The sequence below is a fragment of the Phycodurus eques genome, chromosome 2 (assembly GCF_024500275.1).
Source record: "Phycodurus eques isolate BA_2022a chromosome 2, UOR_Pequ_1.1, whole genome shotgun sequence".
NCBI lineage: Eukaryota > Metazoa > Chordata > Actinopteri > Syngnathiformes > Syngnathidae > Phycodurus > Phycodurus eques.
Window position 1 is genome coordinate 32262894 of NC_084526.1, and position 22777 is coordinate 32285670.

The 22777-nt window shown below is 42.2% G+C and overlaps 1 protein-coding gene across 1 annotated transcript in view; it reads right to left on the bottom strand.

Annotated features, from left to right (window-relative positions):
- tspan4a (tetraspanin 4a) overlaps positions 1-22777 on the bottom strand; it is a 151052-nt gene that overhangs the window by 122188 nt on the left and 6087 nt on the right. The gene's annotated exons all lie outside the window — the stretch shown is intronic.

A 22777-nucleotide genomic window follows, 5' to 3' on the forward strand; every position in this document is an offset into this window, starting at 1 on the left:
AGTGGTGAGAAGTTGGCCAGTGATAGAAGCGTTTTCAACGGTTTTAAAGATTTATACTTTCTTAATATTTAGCACAGCAAAATGAGCCATCATTGGAATCGTTGTTGAAAGACCTGTCTCATGTACCTGTAAATCAATTAAGCCAGGGGTGTCAAACTCATTTTAGTTCGCGGGCCACAGCCAACCCAATTAGATCTCAAGTGGGCCGGACCAGTATATCAGTGACAATTAAACCTTTTTTTTTTTACCATTTTTTGGGGTGCACATAATTACAACTACATTTTGGGAAAATATTCACATTCGTTGATTATTATCTTGTTGCCAATCTTGTTTCAAATCAAATGAGCAACCTCAAATGTCATAAAAATTTCAACAGTATTAATGATACACCCTGAAATGGTCGCCAGCCAATCACAAGGCACATATAAACAAACCACGATTCGCTCTCACACCTACGGGCAATTTAGAGTCTTCAACCAACCTACCACGGATGTTTTGGGATGTGGGAGAAAACCGGAGTGCCCGGAGAAAACCCACACAGGCATAGAAAGAACATGCAAACTCCACACAGGCAAGGCCGGGATTTGAACCCTGATCCTCAGAACTGTGAGGCAGATGTGCTAACCAGTCGCCCACCGTGGCGCCCAGAGTGAAACGAAACAAAAATTAAAACAAAATAAATGTATTTGCTATGTCTATTAAGGACACATCCACAGTAAGTCCAAAATAGAAACTCAAATTTGCTATTTCAGTATTTGTCACTCAGCGCATGTCACAGCACTTCCGGTTCTATTGTACTCCTGTCAAAAAAGACAGCATGAGTTTCAAAATAAGACTCTATACGTACAAATGAACAAAAATTTGAGTGATGGGCAGAACTGTGCCCGCGGGCCGGTTCATACCCCCTGACGGGCCGGTTCTGGCCCACGGGCTGTACATTTGTCACAACTGAATTAAGCTTTAAAGTTTTACACACGTCTTCTTCAAGTTCATCTAGTGAGTTTGATGGATCGGGAAAAATGAGCGCCAAGCAACAACCTCTGGTGCTCATTTGAGAACCCAACCAAAATTCTTATATGCACCCCTGGTCATAAATAAGGATTTTTCATTGAGTGGAAAAATCAAATACAGTGGAAGCTTGATTTGGCGGACTAATAGGGGCCAGGGGGTCATTCGTTGACTCAGATTGTCCGTTAAATTTAAGAACGTTTTTCTTTATGGCCTAAAAACACCCAATACAGTGCAAAATTATTGTAAATAAATCTTTTAAAAAAGCTTTAAAATGTTTGAAAATTTTAAAAGTTATCCAAACTTACCTCACTAGTGTACGAAAGGGCTGATTTTGAGTTCCAAGTGGAGACTTTTCTGTCTGTTTAATCCGAAATCCATGAAATCACGGTCCGTTAAATCGAGGTTCCACTAGACACATAATTATCCAAAGGTGCAGCTACATTTAGGGTATTTAAACATAATTCGTATTTGTGATTGAGACTGCATGATGAAATAAATACTGCATGTATACCACTTATATGTTGATTAAGCCACCAATTGCAATAATATGCAGTCATTTTTGATCAAATATACAGGCTGGGATTAACAAAACAGCAGGAAACCTATTAAACGGAAACTGGATCATCATTTTCGTACTGTTGTTATTCGTATTGCCAAACCGAGCACACCTTCACTGAAACAGTCTCTGTCTATCTCTGTCTGTCTGTCTGTCTGTCTGTCTGTCTCTAACTTGCTCTCTCGCTCTCTCTCTGTCTCTCTCTCTCTCTCTCTCTCTGTCTCTCTCTCTCTCTCAAAGTGACTGCGCTCATTCCCTTCAAATGTGGCAAATGACAGCCTAGAATCTCTGTGGGTAAGGGGACAATGTGTAATCGCAGCGGTCCATGCGTGAGTCACTGCTCTTGGCCGGTGTGGCAACAGACAATGTGAATGAGTACCCTTGATAATCTCAGTGAGTAAGTACTTCTGCATACCTATTCGTGGATATATATATTTTTTTTTTTCCGAATTGTTTTTCTCTTTTTTGGGGAGGGAACCAACCCCAAAAACTCTTATTTTTTTAATTACATTTTTTAAAATATATATTCCCACTTATTCTAGAATATTTTGGGTTTACAAAAAAAAAAAAGAATATTTAGATTTTTTTTTAATCAAGGCAATTATAATGGCCGGGCAATTGCTGTACGGCGCTATCACCCATGCATATCGCGGGTCCACTGTAATTTGCCTTTGCAGGAAGAGTCAGGAATTTTGAATGTAGCTTGAATTTTTTTAATTTATATTTTTAGGTATTGAAAAAAACGCATGGCGGTTTCAAGAAATGCAATTGCAATTGAGAAAAACTACAAATACACAATAAGCTGGTGATAACTGCTGGCGACTTAAATATGTCCGTGGACCTCAGTATCTCTCTGCATGTGCCCCAATCAAATTAACAAAAATCGTGTTGCATCAAAAATTTTGAGTTTTTTTTCTAGAGTTTTAGTTTAGACCGACACCAAATTGTCATTCTCCCAGGGGCATCACCAAAGACACACCCTCGCTGCACTGGAAAGGCCAGCTTGGTGCAGACGGTTTGCCAAATTGGCAAACACACACACCAAGCCTCGCGCTTGCACAAAAATCTGAATCTGCCAGCCGCAGACGCGCTGTCTACGAAAATAGAGCTTGCTCGCGCTCTCTCTCTCTCTCTCTCTCTCTCTCTCTCTCTCTCTCTCTCTCTCTCTCTCTCACTTATACACGGACACAAATTTCACACATACATATATGTATGTGACAACCTGCAGAAGATGTCGTGGCTCAACATGAATAGTACAAGTACACACATTTGGTGGCAACACACTGCAGAATGGCATTTATCTCTGTTGTTAAAAGCGGCATTTCCCAGATAAAGGCAACTAGTAAATGCCTGTGTCAAGGCAGGAGGTAAATGGACAGCCATACTCAGAGAGATAAACAAAGTGCACCGTGTTGCTCTCTGGTCTCTGTGCAGTCTTAAAGGGCTACAGGGCTAGCTTGCTTTCCCTTGTTTAAAGCTGGAATATGAGGCTCCTGCGAATATCTCATTTAAATGACAAAACAGGCCACACAGAAAACTGTATAGGAATTACGCACCCTAGCATTATGAGCATACAGAAAGATTTTTCTACAAGCCAACTCGAATCATTCACAGCTGTTTGTCTGATAGTATTTTGAGCATATGCTACCACAAAATCATTGCAGTCTAACTTGCATAATATCTGTAGAGTATATAGTATTTGTTGGGTGTTGTAATGCAACAGATTTGAATTTATAAGGCAGAAACCTTATTTAAAGAGAAATGGTTTGCATATGTTCTCTAAATAATAGGTTGGTTGCACACATTTGTATTCTTTTTATTGTTCAGTTAAGTTCTACTTGTCCCAAAGAATACATTACAATGCATAGAATACATTTTCAATCTGGTTGTTGATTAGTAATGAATCACTAATTATTAGAAACAAATTAATTAATTACTTTTGTGAGTCAGTAAGGTATAGTGGTTCTGGTTTGTGTTTAGTTGCCACTCGGTGACAGTATGAAGGAGAGAATGACTGGGAGCATTTCCTGCCGACACGCTGCTTATGTAGAGGAAGGCGGACGTGACTGAGGACTGCATGCGGACATAAATGGTAAGGGTGCGCGTGACAGAGGACGCTAAAGGCACACCCCCAGTAAGTATATAGTTCCGGTATGTGCATCGGTTTGGCTAAGGACCCCAGTAAATGACTGCGGTCAAGCCAGCCTCCACTTGTAAAGTAGCAGTCAAGCCACCCGCCCCTAATTTTGTTCATACTCGGCATTACGGTAATAAGTCGCCAACTCGCGGCGAAAGCCACATTCAAAATAAAAGCTTCCCAACAATACGGACGTATCTCATAGATTAATTTTAAAAGATTTTTTCAGTCAGGGGTAATGACAGCAAAATATGCAGTTTTCAGAGACTTTTATTTTGAAATGCAATATCAGATCTTCATCAAACCTCTTTTACTGGAGTCCTTGGTGGTCTGTCACACATATCTGGACTTGTTTTGCGTTACCAATGGGATTATGTTGCGGTGGCTTTGGCTCAGTAGGTAGAACAGGTTCGAATCCCTGTTACGACTGTCCGCATGTCGAAGTGTCCTTGGACAAGACACTGAACCCGAATTTGCACACAGTGGGCCTGGCAGTGCCTTGCATGGCAGCAGTCACCCTTTGGTTTATGAATGTGTGTGTGAATGTGAGGCTTTGTAAAGCGCTTTGGGCACTGTGATGATGTCGATAAAGCGCTATATAAGTGCAGTCCATTTACCATTTATTTTTCCAAAGATATCAAATAAACTAAATTTTTTAATGTATCTCAAGATTCAAATTAACTTTGCTGGTTGCATTCCTTAACCGAAGAGCACTGACGTCCGTATTATTGGGAAGCTTTTATTTTGAAAGTGGCTTTCGCCTCGAGTTGGCGATTTATTACCGTAATGCCTAGTATGAACAAAATTAGGCGGCTGGCTTGACTGCTACTTTACGAGTGGAGGCTGGCTTGACCGCAGTCGAAAATGGCACCTACGAAGAGACACGCTTACGAAGCACAGCTTAAACTGCAAGGTATCTGTTACGTGGCGGAACATGGGAATCGAGCAGCCGCGAGAGAATACAAGATCAACGAATCCTGGGTTCGCAAGTGGAGGAAGCAGGAAAATGAGCTTCGCCAAGTCAAGAAGACGTAGCTGAGTTTCCGCGGAAACGAGGCGAGGTGGCCCGAGTTGGAAGGCCAACTTGAGCAATGGATTAATGAGCAACGAACAGCCGAGAGAAGAGTCCCTACAGTCACCATTCGACGGAGTGCAATAACTCGGAGCTTGACGAAGGAACTCCAACCGCTGGACATCGGAGTAAACAGGGCGTTCAAAGTGAAGTTGCGAGCGGCGTGGGAGCAAATGGATGACAGATGGCGAACACAGCTTTACTAAGACTAGGAGGCTGCGCCGGGCGAGTTACGCCACCATTTGTGAATGGATTGTGGATGCTAGGGCTAACGTGTCTGCTTGCACTGTAGTTCGAGCTTTTCGTAAAAGCCGGCATCATTTCTGAGGAGCCGCACGGCAACGAGACTGACTCTGACAATGACGAGAGGGAACCTGGCGTGTTTGATGGAGAATTTGCCCAGCTGTTCATTTCGGATACAGAAGATGAGGACTTTGATGGATTTGTGGATGAAAAAAATAGCATTAGTACATTGTTAAATACTTCAATAAAGTACAACTAAACTCAGTTTTGCTCCCGCTGCCATTTTAAAAACATTGTTTTAGCGTGCATGCATGCTACTGTATGTTTTAAGATAGCATATGTTTTACCATGCCTGCGCCCAATAATATTGTGCGCCTTATGTATGTGTTAAATACAGAAAAAGACCCCGTAACTGAGACTGCCCCTTTTAATACGGTGCGCCCTTTGGTCGTGAAAATGCGGTACTTGAAAAGTGGAAACTGAGATCATCAAGGTTGGTACATTTACATAACAGTATACTGAACTCACAATATTACCAGAAGGTCAGTTTGAGAGTTAATCAATGAATTGAATCACGCAAAAATAAATTGTTTTCTGTGACATGTAAATCAGGTGTATCTTATTTCAGCACCTGAGATATAAATATATTTTAATATTCAGAGATAATGATGTTCTCAGCAAGTTTCAAACTTCATTTGTTTTCTACAGATGAAATGCACTCATCAGAATATGACAGAGCTTGAGAATTGGTTCAGCTCAGGTTTTGCATTCCAAATTTCCAGATGTATGCGACAGATTACTGGAAACACATCATCATCATCATAATAGCACCATTAAAAACAGTCAGACACATGAAGATTACAGTTTTTCCTCATTTCTTTGAGTAAATTGTAAAATAATCCATAAATTATTCCTTTTAAAACCACTTCTCTCTCTCTCTCTCTCTCTCTCTTTCTCTCTCTGTGAAACTATCATGCCTCTCAAAATATCCTTTGATTGCATTAGCCACCGCATACAGAAGGATACATTCAACGTCAAACATTTTTCTAATCCATCAGTATAATGGAGCATTTGTGATGTGTTAAATTGTCTAATTCACAGCTTGTGACAAGAGAAAATAAAAAGGGATTTCTCTATTGAAACAATTTCTTGGACAATATGTTAAAAAAACATGTACAGTAAATGGTCTACTGGTACAGCTCTTCAAATACCTCCTCATTTAGGTAGCATTGACCATAGGTATCGATCGGTTTTATGATGTTGGGTGAGTTTCTACAGTTTGCAGACATCCAGTAGAAGTGGTTAAGATGTTTGAACGTTCTGGTATGATTCATTATTTATTCGCCTATCAATTATTCAGTTTCCATATTTAATGCAACACTATTTCGGGAAAGATTTTGGTGTGTCTTTCAAAAATTCCCCTTAAAACATGGTTCTGTTGCGCTACATTGACCGTGTGACGTGCACCTGATTTTGTGCCCGGGTTCTGCATTGTCAAGGTACACTATAAGAATAGTGGCAGGCCGCCATCACACCGAAGAGAAAGTTTAAATGGACAAAAGAAAGACAGAGAACTGGTCCCCCTTTTAGACTTTCTACATGATGTTTGATGAGAGGACCAGTGTCACAAGGGTGTCAAAAAGTTTTTCCACACCAAACTCATCCAACCACACCTCTTGGGTACGTGCGCCTTGTGTGTTAGATCCATGGATCATTTGAATTGAGCACACTCCATGTGAATTATGGTAGCATCAAGACATCCAAGTTGTTCACAAGATAAAACCCTAACTTCTACACAGCAGCGGCTTCCTCATTAGTCCTCTTCCTGAGAGCTAATTACGAAACACAGACGATCACGCTCATGTAAAGAAATTAACAATCCGACCGTATCATATGGTATTTTTATCCTCCTTATAAACGGATAAGAATATTACAACCATGTCAGAGGAAGTCTGTTCCAGTGATCTACAGCTATGAATATCTTTCATCAATTCCTCTTTCTATACTCACGTCTCCTCTTTGGTGCGAGCATCTTGATGACAGACTGATCTGTGCTCTATATCTGTAGTTTGAACACCCCCAACACCTGCAAATATGATGCATTTGTGTCACATCTGCCATTTGCATTCTGTTGCTAATCCCTGCTAGAAGGGGCGGGGTGCTTGCCAGTCAAAGTCTGCCCAAGAAAAGACAAATATGCTCTCTTTGTGTATGTATTTATTTATAGATATGAAGGGAATGATACTCCCCTAGAGGAACAAAACAGGGCAATACCTAAATGGTTTTATATGCATTTACAGACCAAACATGCATTCTGTACGTGTAAATGAAGTGACAGGAACACATAACCATGATTGACCACTGCGACTGTTTTTATGAAGGAGCCAACTCTTTGACAGGCCATATGCAGCCACTGACAGATCTTTCTCATTGCTCTTTTATTGAAATGATCCAAGTAATACATAGTTTTAGATGAAACTGACTCTGACATGTTCGGATAAAATACAAGCGTGTGTGTGTCGATGATATATCCACTAGTGTTGAGTGAAAAGCAAATTGGATTGCCACATTGTAATTCATACCCTCACAGGCAGAACAGTTGGAAATCTGATTTAAAAAGCCAAGCTCGGACACATATCAAATGAATGACTTAAATGTGATTTGTGAAAATCAATTTCCATATGTTTCCAGACTGAAAAGTATGAAATGTCTGCAATAGAACTGGTGCAAACTTGGACTACCAATTAAGTCATAGCCACTGGTATATACGGTATTATATATAGTCAATACTAGTGGGTAAATTGTTCCAAATTAAAGTATTATGCATTTAGAATTTAAGTTAAATGAACATTTTAGTTTATTTTTTTTCTGGGAAAGTTTTGCATAAGGTGTTTCTCCAGTCTGTTTAGATATCTGATATCAACCTCAGGCAGGTGTGCTAATTGGTTTCCCCGATGAGTCCATCCATCCATCCAATTTCAACACCGCTTATCCTGGTCAGGGTCACGGGGCGGTGGAGCGTATCCCATCTGACTTCGGATGAAAGGCGGACTACACCCTGAACTGGTCGCCAGTCAGTCGAAAGACACACCAAAGATTTTGGTGTGTCTTTCAAAAATTCCCCTTAAAACATGGTTCTGTTGCGCTACATTGATCCTGTGACGTGCACCTGATTTTGTGCCCAGTTTCTGCATTGTCAAGGTACACTATAAGAATATTGAAACGCCAGGCCGCCATCACACCGAAGAGAAAGTTTAAATGGTCAGAAAATAGACAGAGAACATTTGTCCGGTCCTCAGACAACCATTCTGAGGATCGGGGTTCAAATCCTGGCCCCGCCTGTTTTGAGTTTGCATGTTCTCCCCGTGCATGCGTGGGTTTTCTCCGGGCACTCCGGTTTCCTCCCACATCCCAATAACACGCAGGGTAGGTTAATTGAAGACTCTAAATTGCCCTTAGATGTGAATGGTTGTTTGTTTATGTGTTCCCTGCGATTGGATGGCAACCAGTTCAGGGTGCACCCCGCCTCCTGCCCGAAGATAGCTGGGATAGGCTCCAGCACACCTGCGACCCTTGTGAGGATAAGCAGCTCAGAAAATGGATGGACGGATATTGTAGACCATGTCCATAGTGCGCTAACAGGGTTAATTTTTATCTCAAACACATTACATTACTTTTAAATACTAAACATAACTGTGAGGGGGGATGACATTCAAGTCTACAGGCGTTTGTTTTGATCTGATAAGTAACCAGAGGCAGTTAACAGCCATCACATCCTATAGAAAGTGGGCAGAGGGGATGGGGTTCCATGAAATGCACTGCATGTGTCTGTTTCCAATTACCCATAACACTGTCAACTGAACATTTGTTATGTGTTGATGACAAAAAAAATGTTTTTTATTGTGAATATGAAGTCTGTAGACGAAGGCTGTTTCCTTTTGACAAAAAGAAATGACGGGTACATCTTAGTGACGATGAAGGCAGACAGCTAATGACACAATAATTTTTATTTTACGCTGTCAAAACATTACTAGCTGTTTTCATCAAATACCACAGCTGATTAAGAAAATAAAGATCTGCTTTGCGGGGTATTAGACAAGCAATTCACTGAAAATTTACATATAGAGAGTTGGATTCACTTTCGGGCTATTTTGTCACCTGTTTGATATATGGAAACACCAGTGGCGGGCTGTGCACATCAATGGGGGCTTCCCTGACTCAATTCCCGTCAGATGTGATGCTATCACATCATAATTATAAAAACCATAAATACGATACAAAACTGCAATATAACAGCATACAACTATGCCACATACATACATCATCAGTTCAGAATCAAAATGTATCTAATAAACATGACGAAAATATTTTGTTTAGTTTGAACACAGGAGTGTTGGAACCAGCCAGCAGCTGCTTAAAACGATCTTGGACTCCACCATGCTGCCAGATCTTCAACAGTCTTTGACTTTGTTTGTTTCATCCAGCCATTTAGAAAGCAAGATGTAAGTTTATTCTCTGATATACTTACTCTGCCCTGTTCTGCATTTTGTTTCCGGTTTGCCGCCCTCCTGCCTCCTGCTAATCCCTTGCACACCTGCTTTGGATTCTGTTGCCTGCCTGCCTCGACCCCAGTATATTCCCACGACCCTCTGCAAACAGGAGCCTTTTCTTCCAGCCACCAAAATATTCACACGTTACAATAGATACACGGTATCTGTATCATAACCTGCTGTTCATCTCTTGTATCTGCACCTGGATCTTCCTCACAATCTGAACCCAAATAAAATCTGTGTTTGGTAGATTGTTTCTTTATGATAATAATGCTTGTAATTAACTGATTTAGTGCAATAAATCGTATGCCGTTGGAAAGCCTGTTTATTTACCGATTAAATGGAGCCACATTTGTAAGCACCGTGCATTTGTGGGATGAGCAGCAGGGCTCAATATGTGGGTTTTATTCATGAAAAAAAAGTAAAATCTTCTCTGTCAATGGAAAACAGCTGATTTTGCTGTTGCTATTGACTATTGTTGAGCTACTAGTACCTGAAAATGTGGAGGAACGTTATGTTTAGCGATGAGTGCAGATTCTGCCTTCAGCAGTCAGATCATAGGATCTAAGTGTGGAGAAGAGACTGAGAACGCTATACTTATTGCTGCACTAATAGAGCAACATCTTTTGGTGGAGGCAGTGTGATGGCGGCATCTCCCTCACTGGAAAAACAACGCTTGTTGTTGGAGGCAATCTCCGTGCAGAGAGATATCGAGATGAGAATCTGTAACCACTGCCAGTCTCATATCACCACAGTCTGTGACCGAACTCTCCAAGATGACAACGCTCCCCACTACAGATTGCAGTTTATCAGAGACGGCCTGTAGAATTTGGGAGGGGAGACGATGGAAAGTCCTGTCAGCAGTGCGGACCTCAACCCCGTTGACAATTTCTGTGATTAGCTTCGGCGTGCTGTCCGCAACACAACCATGTTGCCTGAGTTGTGACAAATGCTGGTTGAAGAACAGCAGTGTGTGACCAGGCTGGTGACCAGCATGAGAAAGGAGATGCCAGAGTGTTGTGCCTGTGTATTGTTCTTCCACACGCTACTCAGGCTCATGATTGTTATATGAATAAATTGTTAAATTGCCAATGTCTTCAATCCACAAAACACCAAACAAGAAAAATGGAATAAACAGGCTATCCAACAGTATAAGATTAATTGCCAAGAAGCACTGTTACAACAACAACAACAACAAAATCTACCTAACACAAATTTCCTTACTTTTTGTGTGCACATCGCTAGAGGTGTGTTTTCCTTGTCAAAGTTTTGCTCCGAACAGCCTATCAGAGCACGGAGAAATTCTGATGTCATTCAGGGCCAGCTCGCTAATTAGTTAAGGAAACAGTCCCATTGGTAATATACGGTGCAATGTTTACACACCCCTGTCCAAAGGCCAGTTTTTTTTTGTGATTTAAAAAAAATAGACCAAAATGAATCATTTCAAAATTCTAAACTGATGTGATCTATAACCTGTACAAATCAACTGGGAAAAAAAGTATTTTCGAGAGGGTTGGTAAAAATAAACAGCTGATTATGTGGTTGCACAATTGTGCACCCCCTCTTTTAACTGGGGATCTGGCTGTGTTCAGAATTAACCAATCGGCACACAACTGCCTCCATTTAAAATCCCTCTGATTAACACCAAATAGAGTTCAGAAGTTCTTTCAGGTTCTTTTCCTGACATTTTTATTTATTTGTTATTATTATTTTATTATTATTATTATTTTTAAGCTTGAAGGTTTAGCGCAAATAGTGAATGGTAATTTGAAACTTATATGATTTCCTCAAACTTGACTAAAGCCCCAGTTCCAGCTGCAGAAAAGGAGCCCAAAAGCATGATGCTGTATGCTGCATTGTAGGTATGGTGTTCTTTTGGTTATAAGCAGTGCTGTGTTTACAACAAACATATCTTTAGGAATTATGGGCAAAAAGTTCAACCTTGATTTCATCGCAACCATAAGATATTTTCTCACATGCATTTCGGAGATTTCAAGTGAGTATTTTTTTGGGTTGTTGGTTGTTGTTGTTGTTATATATATATATTGTTATATTACGCTTCCGGCACCGTCAACCTGCAGGGCGCCGTTGGAAATTCAGCTACTGTGGGTCGAAGTCAAAGAAGAAGAGGTGGAAAGCGGGTTCTTTGGCAGAAAGAGAAGAGGAAAGCACAGAGCCTAGAATTGAATGTGGGGACTTTGAATGTTGGGACTATGACAGGAAAATCTCGGGAGTTGATTGACATGATGATTAGGAGAAAGGTTGATATATTGTGTGTCCAGGAGACCAGGTGGAAAGGCAGTAAGGCTAGAAGTTTAGGGGCAGGGTTTAAATTATTTTACCATGGTGTAGATGGGAAGATAAATGGAGTCGGGGTTATTTTAAAAGAAGAGTTGGCTAAGAATGTCTTGGAGGTGAAAAGAGTATCAGATTGAGTGATGAGGCTGAAACTTGAAATTGAGGGTGTGATGTATAATGTGATTAGTGGCTAAGCCCCACAGGTAGGATGTGACAGAGAGGTGAAATAGAAATTCTGGAAGGAGGTAGACGAAGTAGTTCTGAGCATCCCAGACAGAGAGTCGTAATTGGTGCAGATTGTAATGGACATGTTGGTGAAGGAAATAGGGGTGATGAAGAAGTGATGGGTAAGTACGGCATCCAGGAAATGAACTTGGAGGGACAGATGGTGGTAGACTTTGCAACAAGAATGCAAATGGCTGTAGTGAACACTTTTTTTCCAGAGGAGGCACGAACATATGGTGACCTACAAAAGCGGAGGTAGAAGCACGCAGATGGATTACATCTTGTGCCGACGATGTAATCTGAAGGAGGTTACCAACTGTAAAGTAGTGGTAGGGGAGAGTGTGGGTAGACAGCATAGGATGGTGGTGTGTTAGATGACTCTGGTGGTGGGGAGGAAGATTAGGAAGACAAAGGCAGAGCAGAGAACCATGTGGTGGAAGCTGAGACAGGACGAGTGTTGTGCAGCTTTTCGGGAAGAGGTGAGACAGGCTTTTGGTGGATGGGAGGAGCTTCCAGAAGACTGGACCACTGCAGCCAAGGTGATCAGAGAGGCAGGCAGGAGAGTACTTGGTGTATCTTCTGGCAGGAAAGGAGAGAAGGAGACTTGGTGGTGGAACCTCACAGTACAGGAAATCATACAAGGAAAAATGTTAGCAGATGGATAGAGATGGGAAGGATGTGCAGCAGGTTAGGGTGATTAAGGATAGAAATGGAAATATATTGGCTGGTGCCAGCAGTGTGCTAGCTAGATGGAAAGAATACATCGAGGAGTTGATGAATGAGGACAATGAGAGAGAAGGGAGAGTAGAAGAGGCAAGTGTGGTGGGCCAGGAAGTGGCAATGATTAGTAAGGGGGAAGTTAGAAAGGCATTAAAGAGGATGAAAAATGGAAAGGCAGTTGGTCCTGATGACATTCCTGTTGAGGTATGGAAGCATCTAGGAGAGGTGGCTGTGGTGTTTTTGACCAGCTTGTTCAATAGAATTCTAGCGCGTGAAAAGATGCCTGAGGAATAGAGGAAAAGTGTGCTGGTGCCCATTTTTAAGAACAAAGGTGATGTGCTGTGGGAACTATAGAGGAATAAAGTTGATGAGCCACACAATGAAATTATAGGAAAGACTAGTGGAGGCTAGACTCAGGACAGAAGTTAATATTTGCGAGCAGCAGTATGGTTTCATGCCTAGAAAGAGTACCACAGATGCATTATTTGCTTTGAGGATGTTGATGGAAAAGTACAGAGAAGGTCAGAAGGAGACATTGTGTCTTTGTAGATCTAGAGAAAGCCTATTACAGAGTACCCAGAAAGGAACTGTGGTACTGCATGCGGAAGTCTGGAGTGGCAGAGAAGTATGTTAGAATAGTACAGGACATGTACGAGGGGAGCAGAACATCGGTTCGGTGTGCTGTAGGTGTGACAGACGAATTTAAGGTAGAGGTGGGACTGCATCAGGGATCAGCCTTGAGCCCCCTTCCTTTTTTCAGTGGTGATGACAGATGACTGACAGATGAGGTTAGACTGGAATCCCCGTGGACCATGATGTTTGCAGATGACATTGTGATCTGCAGTGAAAGCAGGGAGCAGGTGGAGGAACAGTTAGAAAGATGGAGCCATGCAGTGGAAAGAAGAGGAATGAAGATTAGCCGACAGTAAGACAGAATATATGTGCATTAATGAGAGGGGAGTTGGGGGAAGAGTGAGGCTACAGGGAGAAGAGATGGCAAGGGTGGAGGACTTTAAATACTTGGGGTCAACCGTCCAGAGCAATGGCGAGTGTGGTCAGGAAGTGAAGAAACGGGTCCAAGCAGGTTGGAACGGGTGGAGGAAAATGTCAGGTGCGTTATGTGACAGAAGAGTCTCTGCTAGGATGAAGGGCAAAGTTTATAAAACAGTGGTGAGGCCAGCCATGATGTACGGATTAGAGACAGTGGCACTGAAGAGACAACAGAGTTGGAGGTGGCGGAAATGAAGATGTTGTGGTTCGCTCTCGGAGTGACCAGGTTGGATAAAATTAGAAATGAGCTCATCAGAGGGACAGCCGAGGTTCGATGTTTTGGAGACAAGTTAGAGAGAGCAGACTTGGATGGTTTGGACACGTCCAGAGGAGAAATAATGAGTATATTGGTAGAAGGATGATGAGGATGGAGCTGCCAGGCAAGAGAGCTCGAGGAAGACCAAAGAGAAGGTTGATGGATGTCGTGAGGGAAGACATGAGGGCAGTTGGTGTTCGAGAGGATGATGCAGGAGATAGGCTTACATGGAAAAGGATGACGCGCTGTGGCGACCCCTAACGGGACAAGCCGAAAGGAAAAGAAGTTGTTATATTATGCTTCCGTTTTGCCACCCCACCCCTTAGCCTAGACATTTGAAGAAGACTGTTGGTTGTTGTCACATGTACTAAACAGCCATTACTTGCCAAAAATTCCTACAGCTCCTTCAATGTTGCTGTTAACCTCTGGTCAGCCTCTTTTACCAGTTTCCTTCTGGTCTTTTAATCAATTTTGGAGGGACGTCCAATTCTAAGGTCAATTTGTGCCATATTTTCTCCACTTGAAGATGACTCTCTTCACTGTATACTTAATGACATAAATTATTTTGCACCTTTCTCCTGACTGATACCTTTGAACAATGTGGTTCATCAGATGCTGTGGAAGCTTTCAGCAGACCATGGCTTGTGCGGTTGATCAGATTTGACTGAAAACTGTCAGGAAATGCCTAGCAGAGCAGATGAACTTTATTTAGGGTTAATCAGAGACACTTAAAATGGTGGCAGTGTCTCGGATGGCAATACCGTAAGGGCAGATCCCAAAAAAGAGACTCTAGGTAGGGGGTCCGAAAACTTTTAATTCAATGGCAGAGCATGTGATGGTGAGACATACAAAGCTAAAGGGACTCACAACCAGAGAGAATCAAAAAACAGATAACGCAGGTTGACACGACAAAAGGTTCGTGTGGTATAATCGTATAAAACCTAAATTTGGACAGGGGTCAGAACGGCGGCAAAAACGAGTGAATATTCCGACGCCCACACACTGTCACGGTGCCCCCTAAAAAGGCTGATGATTACAATGCATGACAGGTGCGTCACCGATGTCAACGCCCACCTTCGCTCAGCCAGACACTGCAACACAAAGAAAAACAATTTGAAACACAGGGCCATGACAGCCAGGTGTGTGACGACTCGCGTATAACATGATTTTGAATGTAATTGGTTTAATTCTGAACACAGCCACATTCCCAGTTAAAAGAGTGTGTGCACACTTGTGCAACCCTTTTATTTTTACCCTCTAAAATATATGTTGTTTTTTTCATTTAAGATGTACAGGATATAGTTTACAAAAGTTTTCAAATGATTTATCTTGGTCTCGTTTTTTGTTTGGTTTTTTTTTCGCAAAAACCTGGCATTTCAACAGGGGTGTGTAGACTTTGTATGCGCTATAGATTAAGTTACATCGACGAGCACGACTGATTCTGAAGGCCCTGGACAAATTAAATTGACGTGGCAGCACATATAGGCTAAAATCAGATTGAACCCAAAAAATATTAACATTCACATGCATGTATTGGGCATGGTGGCCGAATGGTTCAAGCGTCTGCCTCACAGTTCTGAGGACCCGGTTTCAATCACCGGCCCCGCCTGTGTGGAGTTTGCATGTTCCCTCTGTGCCTGCGTGGGTTTTCTCTGGGCACTCCGGTTTCACATCCCAAAAACATGCCCGTAGGTGTGAATGTGAGTGCGAATGGTTGTTTGTTTGTATGTGCTCCGCGATTGGCTGGCAACCAGTTCAGGGTGTACCCCGTGGATGGATGGATGGATGCATGTACTGGAACCAGTACAGCCAAGAGAAAGGCTACAGTATGATGGGACTAGAATCTTGGGAATTTTTGATACAATTACGTGGAACAAATGTTCCAATTCAGGTTGGAATTATTGGTCAGTGCGTCTGACAGTGTTTAGGCCAGGAGAGATAGATGTTTATAACGTAGATGTTCCATCCAGAAGTGGGTAGTAACACGCTACATTTACTCCATAGCATTTTATAAAAATTGTATTTGTCAATGTAGTTTTAATACTGTATACTTTTTACTTGTACTCGAGTATTTATGTTAAGAAGAAACTGTACTTTTACACCGTTACAATGATCTGAATGCCGCTTGCTACTTTTATTTATCGATTATTGCTCATTTATGAACTATTTCATGCACGACCTATCTGTTTAGACTACGACTTTGACTTCCGCATTGGGTGCTGTTTGCTCCAATCCAATTTAAGCGATAGTGACGTTTAAATCTAGTTCACCAATCAAACGACACAAGGACGTCACATGACCGCACACAACGTCTTCTTTTGCGATTGGCTGGCAACCAGTTCAGGGTGTACCCCGCCTCCTGCCCGATGACAGCTGGGATTGGCTCCAGCACGCCCGCGACCCTAGTGAGGAAAAAGCGGCTCAGAAAATGGATGGATGGATGAATTTATTTCCTTGTCCAAAGATGCCCCATTTAATACACTTCACAGAAATTGGTATTAATATTCTGTGCTTAACCCTAACACAACAATACAAAGGGACATACAGTATTGCTTTTGCTATGAACATGTATTCAACATTATCAACAATTATTTAGAAGCTCAAATAATTACAAGATGGAGACTAGAATAATAACTTATCTTGTTAGGGGTAATCGTATGCAAGGTTATGAAAGAAATAAAGTAGCCTGCATTGATAAGCAGCAAACATACTGCAGCTCATCCTGATGAATAATTCATAATGAAGGTAGCTGTTTATTATGTATCACACAATAACTATTACTCTAAGATGGATTGTCTTGTTTTGACATTACACACAAAAAAATTTGCAGCAGGAGTCAGAAAGTCAACAAAAATAAAAAAGTGAACTTCATGAGTAAGACCAACAACTGGGGAGGCAGTTAAAGGAGAAAAAATATTTAATTTTTGATGCAATTCTGTCAGAAACGTTGGAAAGCTAAAGTGGCGCTATAAGTTTGGCAGGTCCTGTGCGTTTGCTTAAAAAGTCATCCAAAGATCAAATAGGACCATGGATTATGCTATCAACGTATTCCTTTGCTGTTTGGATAACCCTCTATCTTCTGCTAAGTTCAACATGTCCAAGAAAAAGGAAAAAAAAAAAAAGAAAAAGGGGCATTCTAACCTTGTATCCAGCCAGATGGAGTCAGCACATGCTATTCACAAGGGTACTGGACTATGGCCATGCTAGGCCACCCCCAGGTGAGCAGAAACAGGCTGTCACAGGCAAACCACTCCTGGGTGTTTTTTATCTCTTGCTGATACTTCTTTTGGCTGGTGATGTTGAACTAAACCCTGGGCCACTGCTAGCTGGGCCTCCACCTCTGCTACCTGGGCCAACATCACTGCCAACTGGGCCTTTACCTCGAGCAGCCGGGCTAACACCAATGCTAGATCAGCTAACATCATTGCTAGCTAGGCCTCCACCTCTGCTTGCTGGGCCTCTACCACTGCCACCTGGGCCAACACCACTGCTAGTTGGGCCAACACCACTGCTAGTTGGGCCTCCACCACTGCGAGCTGGGCCTCCACCATTGCCGGCTGGGCCTCCACCACTGCTAGGTGGGCCTCCACCACTGCTAGCTGGGCCTCTACCACTGCCACCTGGGCCAACACCACTGCTAGTTGGGCCTCTATCACTGCTAGCTGGGCCTCCACCACTGCTGGCCGGGCCTCCACCACCGCTAGCTTGGCCTCCACCACTGCTAGCTGGGCCTCCACCACTGATAGCTGGGCCTCCACCTCTGCTAGCTGGGCCTCCACCTCTGCTAGCTGGGCTTCCGCCTCTGCTGGTTGGGCCTCTGCCTCTGCTAGCTGGGCCTCTACCACTGCCAGTTGGGCCTCCATCACTGCCAGTTGGGCCTCCATCACTGCCAGTTGGGCCTCCATCACTGCTAGCTGGGCCTCCACCACTGCTGGCCGGGCCTCCACCACTGCTAGCTTGGCTTCCACCACTGCTAGCTGTACCTCCACCACTGCCGGCTGGGCCTCCACCACTGCCGGCTGGGCCTCCACCACTGCCGGCTGGGCCTCCACCACTGCCGGCTGGGCCTCCACCACTGCCGCCTGGGCCTCCACCACTGCCGCCTGGGCCTCCACCATTGCCGGCTGGGCCTCCACCACTGCTAGGTGGGCCTCCACCACTGCTAGCTGGGCCTCTACCACTGCCACCTGGGCCAACACCACTGCTAGTTGGGCCTCTATCACTGCTAGCTGGGCCTCCACCACTGCTGGCCGGGCCTCCACCACCGCTAGCTTGGCCTCCACCACTGCTAGCTGGGCCTCCACCACTGATAGCTGGGCCTCCACCTCTGCTAGCTGGGCCTCCACCTCTGCTAGCTGGGCTTCCGCCTCTGCTGGTTGGGCCTCTGCCTCTGCTAGCTGGGCCTCTACCACTGCCAGTTGGGCCTCCATCACTGCCAGTTGGGCCTCCATCACTGCCAGTTGGGCCTCCATCACTGCTAGCTGGGCCTCCACCACTGCTGGCCGGGCCTCCACCACTGCTAGCTTGGCTTCCACCACTGCTAGCTGTACCTCCACCACTGCCGGCTGGGCCTCCACCACTGCCGGCTGGGCCTCCACCACTGCCGGCTGGGCCTCCACCACTGCCGGCTGGGCCTCCACCACTGCCGCCTGGGCCTCCACCACTGCCGCCTGGGCCTCCACCACTGCCGCCTGGGCCTCCACCACTGCCGCCTGGGCCCCCACCACTGCCGGCTGATGCGGAAGCTGACAGCGTAAAGCTATATGCAAACATTGCCAATAAAAGAAACAGGGGGCTTCCAAACCCCGCAATACTAAAGCACCGGAAATGCAGGGTGTTCCAAACCGTTAATAACTCTAAATTAATATGGGACTCAACACGTAAACCAAAAGGCATTATTTGTGCACACTTAAATATACGAAGCATTTTAACAAAAAGTGATCAGGTCAAACACCTTCTCACTGACTCAAATATTGACTTCCTCTGCCTATCTGAGACATGGCTCCATGAATCTTCGCCCTCAGCAATACTATCTGTACCTGGTTATAAAATGTTTAGAAACGACGGACAGGCTTCTAAGGGAGGAGGTGTTATGATTTATGCCAAGGACACTTTTAATTGTAATGAAATACATGTTACATATGAGAATGGATTAGAATTTCTTGGACTAACTGTTTCTTTGTCACAGCAAATGTCTTTTATTCTTATAGTTATTTATAGGCCTCCCTCATCAAATGCCGCTTTTTATGAAAAGCTGGAAATTTTACTGAAATAACTCAATCTTGCAAAAGAGGTGATAATAATGGGTGACCTAAATGTTAATTGGGAAGTTAACAAAGTTAGGAAACAATTGAAAAGGGTCATGGATGATATGGATATGACTCAGGTAATTAATGGCCCTACGAGAATTACAAACTCCACCCGAACTCAGATTGATCTAGCTTTTACTAATAGGCCAGAAAGGATCTTGAAGCCATACAATATGCTCACAGGATTGTCTGATCACAATTTTATAATGGTCACAAGAAAATTAAATAAAAAGCGCTTCAAACCCTTGGCCACCACTGAATCCAATAGGATACCAAAACATGAACAACAAAATTTCCAAGATTCTATCCAAGAAGTAAACTGGGATGTATTACTTGCTGGTAAAAATTTAGATGAGGATTGTTCTAAATTTGCCAACAAAATACAAAAAATTATTATACAATTTACACGGATAATTAAACTAAAAGCTAGAAAGAATGGCCTTCCTTGGTTAAACACATTTATTCTGAAACTGATGAAAGAACGCGATCATTCCTTGAAATTGTCGGTCAAATCAGGATACAATAGACACCACTTTATTTCACTGAGAAATAGGGTAGTGAAAGAAATAAGAAAATCTAAAGCTGACTTTTTCATTACTGCTTTGAATAGTGCGAAGGGAAATTCAAAAATAACCTGGAATTATATTAAAAAACTATTGGGTAATACACAAAATAACAAAACAAAACTAATGCAAATTAAATTAAATGGAAACATCCTCACGGAACCTCAAGTGATGGCTGATGCTTTTAACAACTACTTCATTGAATCTGTGTCAGAAATCTCTTCTAAGTTTGCAGTAAAACAAAGGACAGAATACCCTGCATTGTCTGCAACGCAGTTCTTTACTATTACAAATATTACTGAGACCAAAGTTATCGATTTAATTCATTCACTCAAACCATCTAAGGCAAAGGATGTTTTTGGAATGGACACGAACATGCTCAAAGATCTAGGTTCAACTCTTGCTACTCCTATTGCCTCAATCATTAATCTTTCAATTTCATCTGGTCACTTTCCAAAGGCCTGGAAATCTGCTATTGTTACCCCTGTCTTTAAATCCGGTGACTCAAATTGTCTGAATAACTACCGACCTATAAGCATTCTTCCGGCCATTTCCAAAGTTGCAGAAAAATGGGTGTCAGAGCAGATTGTCCATTATTTAAACAGCAGCTCCCCCTCTCTCCACGCCATGCAGTTTGGTTTCAGATCCAAGCATTCCACTGAAATGGCTACATGCCTCTTCATTGAGAAAATAAAATCTTCTCTCGACAAGGGTGGAGTTGTAGGGGCGGTGTTCTTGGACCTCAGGAAAGCTTTCGATACAGTAAATCACTCTGTTCTTCTTACCAAGCTCTCAAAATTTAACTTCTCTCACAAAGCTGTGAGCTGGATTGAATCATATCTGCATGACCGAACACAATCTGTATCAGTTAACAACTACAGATCAGAGTCTCTTAGGCTAACCTCTGGAGTCCCTCAGGGATCAATATTAGGCCCCCTTTTATTTAGTCTTTATATCAACGATTTGCCCACTGTTTGTTCTGAAGCAGAGTGCTTAATGTATGCAGACGACACGGTTTTCTTTGTTCATGGTCGCTCCAAAGATACTGTTGCTGCTAAACTCACTAATACAATGTCCTGTGTCACAACTTGGTTGCAGGAGTGCTGTCTACAGCTAAACGTTTCTAAAACTGTAGGCATGTATTTCACTAAAACAAATAGAGTATCACCTGACCCCGATATACTTGTTAATGGAGAAAAAATGCAAATTGTCAGCCAATACAAATATCTTGGGTTAATAATAGATTCACAGCTTTCCTTTAAAGCCCATATTGACAAATTGTGTAAAAATATCAAATTAAACCTCGCAAATTTTCGTGCAATTCGAAATGAAATGTCAACTGAAGCCGCAAAAATGTACTTATATTCAATGATTCTTAGTCACTTTAACTATTGCATAACCAGTTGGTCCCAGGCTGGTCAGAATGCAAAAAAACCATTGGAAGTTTTGTACAAACAAGCAATTAAAGTGATGGATAAAAAACCAAGGCACTATCATCACTGTGCAATTTTTTAAAAATAAAGTCTTTTAAACTGGGACAGTCTTCACATATTTGCAGATTTAAATTTGATTTATAAAGTACTGCATGATTTGGCTCCAGCTCCTCTGGCTGAGTTCATCAGCCAAAGAAACAGCTCTGAGCGTGTCACTCGAGGCTCTGTCAGAGGTGACTGTCTCATTCCTCTGCGCAGGAGCACTTTCAGTAAGTCAGCCTGGTCAGTGAGGAGCGCTGGTGAGTGGAACTCAGTACCTGAGGAGGTTAAACTGCTTACAACATACAAGGCCTTCACAAAAAAACTGAAAATGTGGTTAGTTAACACCTATAGCTGCCAACACTAAAAGGCGAGTATGTTATGATGTTTTTATTTTTTTTATTTGTATTTTTTTTTTATTTATTTATTTATTTTTTATTTTTTTATTATTATTTTTTTTTTGTTATGATCAAATGATTTGTGGTTTTATTCTCTCTTAATAGTAAGTCTTTATGTATCCTGTTTTATATTATATTGTCTTGTAGATGTATTTTACTGCTTTTTTACATCATGGCCAGGGGACTACAGATGAAAACTAGCCTTCTGGCTAATTCTGGCTTTTTTAACCATGTGTATTTCATGTGTTTTATGAAATTGCATTGTCCCCTTTCAAATAAACTGATTAATAATTAATAATAATAAGCAAGACACTTCATGTTTCCTTGCAAAAGATATGGCAGTAAGCGTCAGTAAAGTACTACTCCTGACTTCCAACATTTTTGTCTCCATGGCAACAAATTTGCAGACTGCGTTGAGAAATAAGTGCCTTGTTAACTTCTCAGTGATGATCCATCACATCAGACAATTGTATTGAATGGTGTGAGGTGTGAATGCTAATCACACCTCAAACCACTAAAAAACATTTTGTTTGTCCTCAATCATGTGTATGTGGCTGCATTACAGTATTAAAAACAAGAAATATATTTTGTTCTTTTTTTTTTTAAAGCACCAAGCAAATTTGCAAGTCTTTATTCCCAAACAAATGATGTATGTTATTTGCATTACATACAGGTAAGGAATGCAAAAACCTGCATCAGCATTAGGCTGACTGTGGTCAGTATAATGTATCTTGGTGACTAATGTGCATCATATTGATAGCTTTTGAAACATTTCCATTTTCATGTTTGCCATTTTAGTGCAGAGAGAATACAACTCGCGCAGGAAATATGTATGAAAATGCAAATGATTTCATTCTCGGTTGTGTGATTTTTGTCTTAAAGTAAATTGTCCAATATTGTGTAATTAAAAATCATTC